Source organism: Centroberyx gerrardi, chromosome 9 (assembly GCF_048128805.1).
Source record: "Centroberyx gerrardi isolate f3 chromosome 9, fCenGer3.hap1.cur.20231027, whole genome shotgun sequence".
NCBI lineage: Eukaryota > Metazoa > Chordata > Actinopteri > Beryciformes > Berycidae > Centroberyx > Centroberyx gerrardi.
The window spans coordinates 21726925-21741796 of NC_136005.1; positions in this window are offsets into that span (position 1 = coordinate 21726925).

Sequence of the window (14872 nt, forward strand, 5' to 3'; positions counted from 1 at the left end):
GGTGCAGTTCTCCGACAAGGGTCAGACTAACCAGGCTTATATCTTCAAGGACAGCCACCTGCAAGCCTCCCCCTCCTAGTATCTCATGATGGTGTTTGTATGGAGGTTGTGTAAGTGGGTCTCAGGAACAATAGGATCTTGTCTATGCATGACAGTCATAAACCCTCACATGGAAAGCACATGATGAGCTCATGATAATCAATACATTGAAATAGTACATATTTTCTCTACAGACCACAACTAGGCCTGGAAACATACCTTAGTGAATACAAATTGAAAACTATAAAACAAAAGAGGGAAAATACAAATGAACATGATTTATTTTCAATGTCAAATTTTCTCTTTAACCCTGCTATTCTGTGAGTGAAGTGGATAACACTCCTGTAATGAATGGGCCCAGATCAATAGGAAAAGCATACATACATAATATGCTCATCCAAAAGCAATTCATCATCATTTATCAGGTGCAAAACCATTCTACCATCATATTCTTGCTTACTTGAACAATACCAAGATTGTAACTTCATAAAAAAAATATATTAGAAACCAAGGGCAAACAATTTCTGACAAGTAAAAACCAAACTAAAACTAGGTAACCAAGTTTGAAAAGCTATAATAAACTTTTTTCAAGCATGAATGGCACCAGTACCATTTATTCTATCACATGGTAGAGGGAGTGCCATTGCAGTGAAATGGGCACATGGGTTAGATGTTAAAATCTACTCTCTCTCTCTCTCTCTCTCTCTCTCTCTCTCTCTCTCTCTCTCAGGAAACAGAAATGATACGGAGAGAGAGAGAGAGAGAGAGTGCGTACGCATTTGTGAATGAGTCACTCTCTCTCTCTCTTTCTACACCCACGGCCGCAAAAAAGGAAAGCAGGTGAGGGTCGGCTATAACTCAAAATATATGGGAATGATACACCGCAATTATACCGTGGAATAATTAAACCTGCACCTACGGTAGAGACAGAAAAGGGAGGGATGAAAGGAGACAAAGGTTAAAAGATAATGAAACAAAATGTCTCTGACACACAAAATCTCTCCCATGCACATGCACACACACACACACACACACACACACTCTGTCACACACACACACAGGGCAGTTGACCCTGGGGATCATCCATCAGAGGTTGGAGATATGAAGAGGGTGTCTGTGGCAGAGAGTGTAATAGTTCTGCAATGTGCTGTAACCATTATGAAAGGCCTAGAGTAATTGACCTCCACTTGGCAATTGATCCAATGATGACAGATAGGATGGAGCGCAGACAGAGTGGCACGACCCCATCCGAGCAAGCTGCGTGTGTGTGTGTGTGTGTGTGTGTGTGTGTGTGTGTGTGCTGAAGGTAATTTAATCTGCTCTCATATTGTTGTTACAGTATGATCAGTTGAAGGGCAAGTTGACTTGGGTGGAGTCTCTCTCTGTCTCTCTCTCTCTCTCTTTCCTCCATCCCTCCATCTCAGCATCTATTTGTGTCTATCTCTCCGTGAGGGAATGAAGTGAGCGCTACTGTTCCACTGCTGACCCGAGAGTGCCGTCTGCATTTTCTCACCACGTATAAACATCCTCCTATAGTTCATTCAGAATACACACACACAGCCAGAGACGGAGCGCAGCGCTGTCACGATGATACACAGCAGGCAGACGTGAACACACACACACACACACAGGCACACACACACACACACACTCTGATCTGGAGCATGGTTGTATATGCAGACCTTTGGAGAGCAGGATGGCGGTGCTCTATTCAGTGGTTTACACTCACAAATAAAAGGGAACTCGACATTATTATTAAACAGTGAGTCATCATCATCCTCTCGAGGTATGTTTAAACTCCTTAACTGTCTCCTCTTCGCTGCCTATTAGTTCCATTATAAATATTGTGCATCAAAGTATTCATTACATCTGGAGGCGCTAAACATGATGCAGGCATTAGACACACAGACAGAGGGGAGGGCACGAAAGAGAGGGACATAAAGTGTGTGTGTGTGTATGTGTTGAGGGGGGGTTTGATCGCCAAAGTTGAGATATCATCTGCTGAAGAAATATGAGACAACCTGTTGGTTTGCATTGGATGGGAAAAAGGCATACAAGCTCAAATACTTCACCGTTCTTTCAGTAAACAACTTGCTTTGGCCCAACACACGACAGTTCATCAGAGTACAGTGGTGTTGCAGGGGTGTCGCGTTCTAGAACCCTCATGTTGGGAGAACATCATCGCGTCATTCCACAGCAACTGCCAACACTTCAAACGCCATGGTCAACCTCTGTTGTGCGGTTGGCTGTTCCAATAAGGCCGACAGAAACGACAGAGAATAAATCATTTTAGAGGCTTCCAAAAATTGTCATACATCAAGGAGATGTCCAAGTGCAAGTAAGAGTCAACAAGAAATCGTATTCAAAGAAATGTCTGAATGATTGTTAGCATACAGTACATAATATCATCTATTTTCGTTGATTAGCAACACAGATTTGTTTACACAGCTGTTGATAGCGTTACCTAGCCTCAGACTATAACTAGTATTTCCCTAAACTTTTACTACAATTGCGAATCTCATTGCACTGGACCTTTAAGAGAGAGGCTTGGTGTGTGTGCTCTCCTCCCCATCAGTTCTGCATCAATTCACCCTCCAAACCGTATCTACACACTGCTTTGCCAAACTAGTCCCTGAATGCTGTGTAACCCTGACAGACTGGCTGTTGTCTGTCCTGCTCTCTTCGTGTATTTCACAGAGCGCACAGACAGACTCCAATTCACTCACTGGTAAAAAACAGAAAGACAATTCCCCCCAAGGCCACTCTAACCTCATCTCAAGTCTCTGCTCGGCTCTGTTCCCCCTCTGTAAAACATTCACACTCAGTCTTACCACCTGCCAAGCCTCAGAGCCTGTCTGCAGAAACTGCTCCAGAATATTTCATCAGAGCTGAGAAATAATTGCTGAGAGGAACACAAGTAGCTACAGTAACTCCACTACACGGCATATTCTCAAAAAAAGGAAACCGGTCTCCACCACTTTGCCATCAGTTCTTATTTTTGTTATCATTACACAGTGTACCACTCAAAACTTTTAGTTTAGTTCTTTAGTTTTTAGTGGTTTGCATTCATTCTTGGGAGATGCCAACATAACAAAATAGAGAGAATTATCCAGAATGATGTCGGGCCCAAGAAGAACATGAGCAACTATCCAACTGTAGCCTACAACATATTTCTCAGACAGGGAAATATTACTCTAAATCCTTTTTTTTTTTGTTAGCTATGGGTCTGGAACCAATACAGATTATGGGCCCACCTCAGTTGGGTACATGACATGAGTAATAACCAGCCTGTGTTAATAAGCCTGATTTTAAGTCTTCAATAAGACTTAAAATCCTATTTGTGTCCCGGAGTGAAAAAGTTTAAGAACCCTGGCCCTACACCATACACTTCTCAAAATTATAGATATTACCGAAGTTGATTCAGTCTTTGAAGGTCTCGGCATAACTAAGCTGAATTCGCTTGACAGGTGCTCCTTGGAGGAACCAATTACTCTGAATTCATTATGGAGAGAGAAAAGTATCCCGAATATTTCAGCGCAGCTGAGTAACAGCTGCTCCGAGGGACATGAGCTACTGAGCCAACAGTAAGTAATGTAACTATATCATGTTTTTAGAAACTATTTAGATGAAGTCATTAATTTTACTACGAGTAAAACAGTATTTAAAATAATGTTCATGTAATTCTTTGACATTCTCAGTATGAAATTGAACTGACATGTTCAGAGGAGATAAAGACTGAATTCACTGATTCAGTGATGCAGAGAGAGAAACTCTGAGCTGAGAGAGATGGACATGAGGAACTATCTGACATGTTTCTCAATGAAAGCCAGTGTCAGCTCATCCTTCATTGTACACAACACTCTATAAAAAGGTCAATGGTTCACACAGTGATAAATTGATTATCCGATTGGGGAGCTGATCAATTGACTGATCGATTCGTCAATCCAAAGGCTGACTAAATTGATTTGTAGCTGAAATCCTCAGTGGATTTCTCAGTGAAGGTGTCCTTGGTTCAGCACTTAAGGCGAAAGCTTACAGCCGAGTCAACAATTACAGAGCAACAAAAGTGACGATGGTCATGGTGATGTGGACATGATGGAGGGAGCAGTTTACATATTTGCTGCACTGCTGCTCCATCCGCAAAAGGCAATTTAACCCCAGTACTGAATGAACAGGGTGGAATACTACTACTACTACTACTACTAATAATAATAATAATAATAACATTTAAGGTGTACATGGGAAACTCTGTGTTGGCCCCACTATATTCATACTAGTTGAGAGAGTCACATAAGTGTATTCAGCGATGTACTGGTAAATAAAAAGCTGGGTTAGCTAGGAACTCCAGTCAGTGATCACCACAAGGCAAAAAAAAAAAAGACAATAAACAAGCATATTACCGCAGTAATTTAGCTTTTAGTTTTATTTTATTTTATATTGTTTTATCTCTCATGATTTATTTACATGTAACTTGCATATATCTGATTTGGTGGGTTTACCCTGCACTACACCCTTGTTAAGGAATTTGTAGTCTCACAAACCAATAATTCTCTTTGTTTTTTTGTTTTTTTTGCTTTTTTTGTATTTTATTTTATTTTGTATATATTTTATACATATTTTTTTATAAGCACACAATGGCCCCTCCCCTCTCCCTCATGTACTCCATCCCACCCCCGACCTCATATTAACACTAAATAAATATAATAAGCCTATAATTATCAATATGACACTGAAAAAGTGAACTTGCTATCAGTATGGGAAGCCACAAATTAAAAACCCTGGTAAACATGTAATTGCACTGCACAGCTGAACAAAAGGCAAAACCAGGAATGTCCAATTGTTTCTAGAGGGAGGGAAGACAGAGATTTGTGTGTGCACAGAAACACAACAAACTAGGCTTGATTTAGTATTTCTACAGACTTGGAAACAGACACACACACACACACACAACACAACAGAGGTGTGACTAGCATGGTAAGGAGAGGTATTGATTAGTAGACTGTGGTCATTATCGTAGGTAATGTGACGGCCCTGCTGCTCTCAGCTCTCTGCACACCGCCACCACAGGCGCTAGTTAGTTTTCCATTCACTAGATGATCACACACACACACACACACACACACACACAACCGTACATGCACATACACCATTCACACATACAGTACTTGCACAAGCACAAAATACTCCCACATACAAACAGGCACACTACACAACACACACGCACACACACACACGCACATGGCCTGAATGTTAATGGTGACACCCTGCATTAATTAACCGGTTGTGAAACATGTGATTAAATACACACACACACATGCACGCGCATACACACACACACACACTCTTGAGATCAACTTGGGTGATTTATGATTCCAAACACAGCGTACACACACACACACACACGGATCTTAACACTCGTTCACACACACTATTACAGCGGCCCTCCTGTGTCCACTCTACCGCCCACGCAGGCTCACTTAATAATGATAAATCTCATAAAAAGCCCAGGCATGCTGAATAATGGATGCTTGTCTCCACTCCAACAGTTTAAATATATACATATTACCACATGAATAATTAAGACATTCATTTCACAGCTGTCTGTTAAATACAGGAAATAAAAGGAGGGACGGGGGGATTCTGTTCTCCGCTGTCTCCCGCCTCTCCAGAGGGAGCGAGGAGTAGGAGTTAAAACAATGCTTCACTTTGGTTAGGCGCTTAGCGTTTTCACAGCTAACATCCCTGTTGGGGTCCCTGGATGTCAACCACCACCACTGTACTGAGAGAGTGAACGAGAGGGAGACATTCAAACTGCAACTGTTTGTTTTTACAAGGTGAATTGATCTGGAAAGAAAATCAGTTATCCTACTATATCCTACTATAGAATGAGGAACACTCTGTCCGTCCGTCCGTCCTTCCGCATCCATTTTGCTCCTCAACAGGTTGGCCAATCAATCTCAAACTGCACATGGGCATTGAGCATTGGCATAGGCAGGGACTGACAGAGGTGATTTTTCCATTTTCCCAAATTTGCGCTGTTTATGCGCCTTTTTGGCACGTAGTTGTGGCGCGCGCATCCCCGGGTACGGACTAGTCATAGTTATTCCCTAACATGGAAAAAAAAAAAAAGTTTTTGAATATTTTAATTGTAAAGAAATTCCACTTCTTTTTAAAAAAAAAATTAAACCTGCTAAACTGCAATAATTTGAAGTGGAAAAAAGTACAGAGCCAAACTGTCAATTAGATTATATGACAGCTGAATCAGAGCTGACAGGTACAGTCCTCATCACATGACCCGGGCTGCTCTCTAATCAGCAGGGATCACCATGACGCCCCACAGTACAGTACGCATTAGGCAATCACCATTGAGATATTATCATGGGGGATTTTCCCCAAATTCCTCGTAATGGCACCTGGTGAATTAAATAGATCTGTATTCAATATTTTTTGATATCTAATAAAGATCTAACATTGTCTCCTCACCCTCAGGTTGGGGTGGAGGGTTAAAATAGAGTTAAAATATCTGATCTTTCAAACTGACCCTACACTGTTTGTACAACCCAGAAGTTAAATTTTCAAAATCAAGCATTGATTTCAAGCTATAGGAGTTACAATTAGACTCATCCCCTTCAATTGACAGCTTTTGCTCTTCTCTCAGACCCCCAAAATCCATAGGCCTTTCTAGTGTTAAGTATCTTGTTCCAGAATACTTAAATTCCAAGGCTCAGGCCTCGACCTCACTAACCACTTGGACTTGGAAATCTATACTTAGCAATTTCCTTGAAGTTACAGCAGCTTCTTGGAGTTGTTTGCCATTTGTTTATGTATATGTCAGCTCAGTGCTTGAAGCTAGAAAATGTAAGCGGAGCAATCTTATAGTATACATGAAGTTTGTGATGTATGATGATGATGTATGATGATCAACACTGCTGATATATCAGCAGTGTTGTAGACATTAACATGATGATCTGACATCCATTTTTGGAGCTGGCTTCCTGCCATGAATTACTTAAAATAAGCATAATAACCTATTAAGAGAAATCAGCACACATTAACAAGCTATATAATCATCTACAAAAATTGATCCTGATAGAAAATCTTTCCCTTGCCAGGATTTAGCAGTATGTGTTGCATGTCACAGGTCCCTAGTTGCCAATTTGAATTAATCCCCAGCCTCTAAACTATCTCAGCAATACTCCATACTGACTAAACTTTCCACCAACACATTAGAAGGACTGAACTGCTATAGCTAGTGGAGGCTAAACTTGGATTAAGCAGTAGATTACTAAGCAGATTCAAACTTCTCAAGCAGCATTAGGGTTGATAGCCGATCAGAGGGTCATCAGTGGGGCAATGCACTAATATTGCAGATGGCACTGAGACATGCAGGATTAGGCCGGTTATACCTGCTACAGATTGGCATTAATGTGGATTTGATCCAAATCTGCAAGTGAGCTAATGATTCCTTGAATCACAGATGGTGGGCCCGGTAACCTTTTCCTCCTGGTCAGCTAAGTAGATGAGAGGAAATGAGAAAGAGAGGGACGAGGGTTAATATGCTGGACTGTATACTGCAGATGTACACTGTAAAAACTCATAGTGCAATTTAGTGAAATCAACTCATCTTTAACCATTAACACAATGTATATAGATGTGTTTGTCAATTTCAACTTAAAAGTGCTAGTTATGAGCTTCATGACTTAAAATCATGAGTTCACATCTTGTGACTTAAAATTTCGAGTTGAAAGAACACCTTATAAAGCATTCACTAAACTCAACACTGTTAGTTTATTAGCAGACTTCCCAGTATGCATTGCATTCGGTTTAACTCTCCAGAAACTCTTCCTTCTTCTGGTTTGAATGAAGTTACAGGATAGAGACTTGTTATGTATGTATGTTTGGTGAATCATAGGTCAATTTCTGATTAAAAAAAAGAATAATAAAAAAACATGATAAAATCTACTATCTATCTTATCTATGTATCTGGGAATTCACAATCAAGTAAGTTTCTCTCTGATACACATGGCAAGTACAATCCATTACAAGTAAGTGTATTACAGCTGCATACTATATGCTGGACTGTGTATTAATCACGTGATACAAGAGGAACTCCAACTTAAACCTAGCAAACCTTGTGAAAAAATAAATAACACTGGATTTCAGTTCATCAATTAATGCATTCAACTTGGAAACACGAATCAGCATGACTAGACATTTGTTGATTGAACTTATTGTCTTAAGTTCACTCATTTAGCTTTTCTACATTAGAACAACTAACTAATGATCTTTGACCTAACTATTCAGTACTACTTAAGTCAACTCACAATTCTTTTTTATTTATTTTTGGCATTTTTATGCTTTATTCGACAGAGTTAGTGAGAGAGAGACAGGAAGGCATGGGAGAGAGAGAGGGGAGGACATGCAGCAAATGACCGCGGGCCGGATTCGAACCCTTGTCGCTGCGGGAAGAACTGAGCCTTATGGTACGCGCTCTACTCGGTGAGTCACCGGGGCGCTCCAAGTCAACTCACAATTTTAAGGCAGCAAGGAAACTTATGTTTTTAAGTTGAACTGCCATTTTTTGCAGTGTAGATTGTGTCCATGACCTCACGGCACAATACTCTCTCTATCCACTCTAAATTCATGACTAATCCCCAGTTAGGGACTTAGGTCTTCACCAAGCCAGCTTTGGAGGTTAACATGCTTTACTTCTACATGCCTGTTAATTACATTAGCCTGCGTGTTGTTTTCCATAAGTCGGCATCTTCATAAATGAATAGAAATGATCAAATCACTGCACTGACATACCGAGTCAACCTGTTCATAACGGACGCTTGCCGTGGCTCCTCACCTCAAGCCCAGGGAGTGCATTAATAATTTGTTCACCTTGTTAAATACACAGCTTAACATGAGCAGGCACTGAAGGAGGGATAGACAACTGGTATAATCACATTACACGGGAATAATGCTAACACTTTTCTCCACGAACGGTCTGCAACCATTTCTGCGTTGGGAGTGGATTTCGTCTGGTAATCTGGGACCGCTCAAAAAGTTTTATTCAAACACAAACCGACAGAATCCTTTGCTTCCACTTGCTCCCACGGCTTCTCTCTGTAGCCATTTTATAGTTAAGTTGCACTTCTCTTAGGAAGCGATTAGATGAATTCAGTCGGGGGCGCAAAATGGAGTGAGTGAAAAAAATGTTAAAAAACATCCCATGTGAACTGAACTCATGGGTCTAAATGCCTGTCACATGTCCCGCCCATTGATTGACTGGATGATACACACTTAAGATATCCATGATAAAGTAAAACCACTACTATCTGAGGCACAGGGACATCCATTATATAGTGAACATTTTAAATGGCTGTTGCTTAGTCCCATAAAAAGTGGTTAACCGAAGCGCCTGGGGAGTTTCTTTGATGTAGCAGACGATTCAGATTCAGAGAAAGTTTGCTTTGCTCGGACAGAAACTTTAGCGATGTCACTGTCCCCAAGGAGCGAACAAAACACAAGCTGCACCAACTAACTTTGAATTGATGCAATCAAACAATTACTCATAATACTCAAAGCAGAGTTGATGGCTCCCATCAGTCCTTGCTGTGAGGGAGGTCAAGCCTGCCAGGCTAAGTTACAGTACTCATAGAGGTATTTAGCCGCATGGTTTTTGTGCCAGTGAAGCAGGAATGCAGAAGTCAGACTGGTGCCGCTGCAAACATGATGGGCATGGACAGGTAGACAGATCGTCAATAGCAGCTTTCCCATAGCAGGTAAGTCAGCAGCACAGAGCAAGGATATACAGTATCAGAATTTTTATAACTCAGGATCAAAAGCAGTTTTAGTCTGACATTATAGTTACAGCATACAGATCAGTTCTACTGGCAACAAGATGCAAAAGAATTGCAGAAAATGTGCTTTGTGCCTCATTGTGTGACATGAATAATGGGTAAACTGTAGCTCGCTCCACTATGCCGCATAGAGGAATCCAGGCTCATGTTTCGAACTGGACTAAATCATTCTGTGTACATCTGGGCCACTTTCTTCTACAATAATAAATAATGAAGTTGGACTTATTCTGCGCAGTGCTTTTGATAGAGAATTTCAAAGTGCTGCAATACAAGGACAGCATATTTCACATCACAGACCGGCTGACCTGAGAGCAAACAAACACTTGTGAACTCACAGATGGAGTTCAACCTATCAGCAGTCTCCGCGGCAAAGCACCTAAGCGAAGAACACCTACACACACACCTACACACAGCAGAGAGAAACGCGCACACACAACCATCGACGAGCGCGACCTCAATCTCCCTGCCTCCATGTTGGCATGGCAGATACCCAGCCACCCCCACATGCCCTCGGTCTACAGATTAAGTGTGTGTCTTTGAGTGTGAGATCATTTCTATGAACATTTTCAGGACAGTATTAAGTAACTTTCTTCTGATAGTAAAAAAGCATTTCTTATGTAAAGCTATAGCACTATAGTTAGTACTGCTATAGAACTGCCAGTACAGTTGACTTAATGTATAAACTGAGATTATTTGATGCTTACAAATAGCATTAATTACTCATGTGGATCAGTTGAGATCTCCCTCTCCATTTCCCTTTCGAACTATTTAGCCGTTGAATGAACCTTTAGACCCTTTATTTAACCTGTATTTATCCAGGGAAAGGTAACTGAGCATGGATTCTCTCTGCTTCACATTCATACATTACACACATTCAGAGCTGGGAGCTTCCCAGTACAACCACAGTCTCCTACTGGGAGCATTGGAGCAGCAGGGGCTTCAGTGCCTTGCTCAAAGGCACACTGTGGGTAGCTGTTGAGGGAGAAAGGAGCGCTTCTCATTCATTTTCCCCACCCAGATTTCCCCAGTGGGTCGGAGGCTCGGAACCAGCCCGCTTCTGTAACCTCTAGGCCGCCCACCAGGTCCTCAGCTCATCATCAAAGAGCTACATCCTGAACCAGTGAGAGTCAAATGGCTGCTGGCCCAGTACGGCCTATTTAAGGGATGTGACACCTCCTTGCCAATCCTGTCCCATGACGCGCTCCTCCACTGCCTGCTGTCAGATCACAGAGTGAGATCACACTTTGAGAATCCAAACCTGTAACGGTTTCAAGCCGGGACAAAACTGAGAAGGTAGGATTCAGTTTGTTCAGCTGGACAACAGGTTGGATTTTGTTTTTTTTTTCATGAACATTCAGCTATCTGAAAGTATTTTCTTTATTTTGAATGTATATGTGTATGTATATTAATTCACTGAATTTCCTATGAATAGTATTTCATCATATTTTTGCTACATTTCTTGACAGCATGTTCAAAATTTATGACATTTTTGCTTGTGTGTGCGTGTGTGTGTGTGCTGCCGATTTCAGAGTTGTGGGAAAGGCAGAACAGACAAAGAGAGACAAAGACAAAGAAATATAGCGGCGAAGAACAAAGGCGGAAGTTGAAAGGAGGGAAGGTCATATGGATCCGAACGTATAGAGCGGTAAGTGTAAGACTTAAAGGGCAAAGGGAAGGACGACAGAGAGAACAACAGGAACGGAGAGGGAGAGGAATCTGTTTTGGGAGAGCGAGCGGAGAGCGAGGGAGCGTTCGCTGCCAAAGAGCCAGCGAGATCTCCTGTTGATCAAAGCCCGCCTCTCTCCTGCTATCTCTCTCCATCTCGCCTCTCAACTTCTCCTCACATCTTTTTTGACAGCATTACCAAATCCCCACGAGCACGAGCCGGAGAAGCAAATCAAATATTCTGTATAATCTGCTGATGGCGAGAGAGAGGGAAAACTTTTCATAAACTGACATCCAACCATATATTTCTGACAACTCGGAATATGTCTCTTCATAGTCATTAAATACCCACACAGCCGGCGCAGAACCACCAAACCCAATCTGCATGCACACACACACACACACACACACACGCGCGCGCGCACACACACGCTGGAAAGCTCTCAAAGCATATGATGTAACGATGAATCCAGGCCACTCTTCCTTAACAGAGTGAATTTTTCAAGCTGCGAGTTGATTTTGTCTGGCTTCGCTCAAACAGATGAGCTCAATTGATGCTGACCCCAGCGCTGACTTAAGACTTTGACTGGAAGAATTTCAACATCCTCAGAGAGGCAATTTATGTTGCAACATGGTACGGGGAAAAAAACAACATAAAACGCATTTAAAAACACAATATGAGACAGATTTTGAAGCAATACTGTATAAAATGGATGGGAGAATAGTTTAAGCCGGGCTACAAGTTGGTGACTACACACATACACACACACTTTTACCAAAACACAGCTTCCCATATTCTCTAATCCAGCAGACTGTGTTACCACTGCATCTGTGTTGTATATGGATGGAGTCACAATGTTAGGAGCCTTAGAATGTGAGCATGCACACACACACACACACACACACACACTGTACAGTAACTTTACTCCAGTGTGCTTGCGTGAGCCCGCTTTACGAGGAGATTCCATATTTACTGTAATACTATGCGGCATTGCACAATCTCTTCATGCATGATCAATTCATGATCTATGAAATGAGGCCACCCAGTGAATCTAATCTGCATATATATGGAAGCTAATATGGCATTTTAATGTGACTAAAGTTAGTTTGCGCCAGGGAGGTTTAGTGGGCTTCTCCTGAGATCTATGGCCTCCTTTAGATGTAGCGTGGCTTTAGCAAAGGCTCATCTCCAAAGAGCTTCACTCAGCGACAGCAAATCTCAACATGCCACAACCTTAATTATTCTCTTTACTTATGTGAAGATGGGCATGGGGGGAAAAAAAAAAAAAATCCAATTCTCTTTGTTGTGTGTACTTCTTTGCCATGAGCACTTGGGAAATAGTCCCTTTAGGAATCCAGTAGGAACATGCTTTGATAAATCATTTGAAACCAATTCTGCTGGGGTTTTAGAGTGCTGATGGACAGTCTAATAGGACTGATACAAGTTGCTGGACAGTCAAGTCCGTTCCCCTTTTAAGTTGTGCAAGTTTCGTTGTATTCATCTGACTTTTATAGAAGTGGCTTCCTACCCTATGAGCATTTCTTGGTCAGAGAAGAATAAAAACCCTGAATTTATCCTGAGGAAAGGTGTATCCAGAGCTATATTGCCTTGCCAATGCCCCAATCCCCTGTAAAGTAACGTAGGCTGACACAAATGCTGTAGGAACGATCTCCCAGATTAGTCAGGTTAACAGTAATCAAGAATACGGTTTGGGCTGTGAGCCAGAAGGGTGTGTGGAGAAAAGTTTGGACGGCGCCGCCTGGGATCTCACTCCAACATTCTGCTGCTCAGGTGTTAAGCGCTTTGACTCTAGGCAAGAAAATAGGGGCTGTTTGGTGTAAGTCCCCCAACGTCCACCAGGGGGGCGGTGAGGCACAAGAGGCCGGGACAGTGTTGGGACACATTTAGAGATGATACCTGTCACCGGAGTGCACAGTCACACAAAGTCTCACTCCCATTCTCTGAATTTTGCCTCACGTCACGTCGAAATCACAGGACCTTGACCTACTTATTTCACATTATATCATCTCACACTATGATTAGTCCCAGTAGATAATTAATTCATTCTAAAATAAACCAAAATCTCTGCACACTAACATCCTCGGGGACTTTTTTTTTTTTTATTTTAGCCCACAATTGGGGGGAGTAAATCTGAATATATTTCCAAAAATTGACTAATTAAGGACATGAAGCGAACAAAGTATTAAAAATAAATCAATTTAATCTTGTGTTCTATGCACAGCAAATTGTAAATACACATTTTTTTTGTAATTATTTTTAAAAACACATCATCTTTTATCAAGATCTGTGTGGGTCTTAATCTAATCAAACAGTGCCCTCCTATGGTTTAATTGGGTAATTTACATTCTAACGCTCACAACGCAACCAAACTCCTGCTGGTAATTGAATATCTACTTGATTTTCTGGGCAGTGAGTGACATTGATGAAGCACGGAGGGTGAGAGTTCCTCGCCGCAATGGCATTACAGTCACAGAACAACACCATGCATAGAGGTAATGATTGCAATGCCAAGTCAGCACACTGTCAAACTCAGCTGCACGATATAAAAAGTTGAGATGAAGGAGCAAGAGAGAGAAAGAGAGAAATAGACCAGAGAACAAAGAAGCTGATATGTTATTCTGATCTCAGTGTGTTTGCTTCTCGGCTTATCTCATGAGACTGATTGAGAAGCAATGGATACGGAGGCAGAGCACAGTAGGAAAACAATAGGATGAAAAAGAGAAGAAAATTGACGGGAGGTTCTTTGTGAAGAAGAAACAAAACAAGGAGGAAAAAAGGCAGCACATAAACGGAAGAGAAACAGCACAGTTCAGGGAATTAAAAAGTTGAGATAGAAAAATAAAACAGGGGGAAAGAGCAAGATAAATGGGGTGGGAGGGTATCAAGGAGAGAGGGAGAGATAAAGAAGTAAAGAGAGAGAGAGAGAGAGAGAGAGAGAGAGAGAGATGGAGAACTTAGTTTCTCGATGGATTTCTAAACTTATGCCTTCATTACCGTGTGTGAAGCCAGAGGCTAGATTGGGATTTGAAGTCCACACAGTCTCATTGAATTATTGATCAGTGTAGCCCAGCATGGATGGGCACGGGCACGGGCACGAGCACAGGCACACACACACACACATACACACACACACACACACACACACTACATCAAGGTTTTCTCTGCTGCTTACACTCAACTGGAGTGGGAGTAAGCAGGAAGATAGACAGCAGGAGTGTGTGGATGTGCATTTGTAGGGGTGCATGTTTGTATATGTGCTTTTATGATTGAGTGCAGGTGTGTGTGTGTGTGTGTGTGT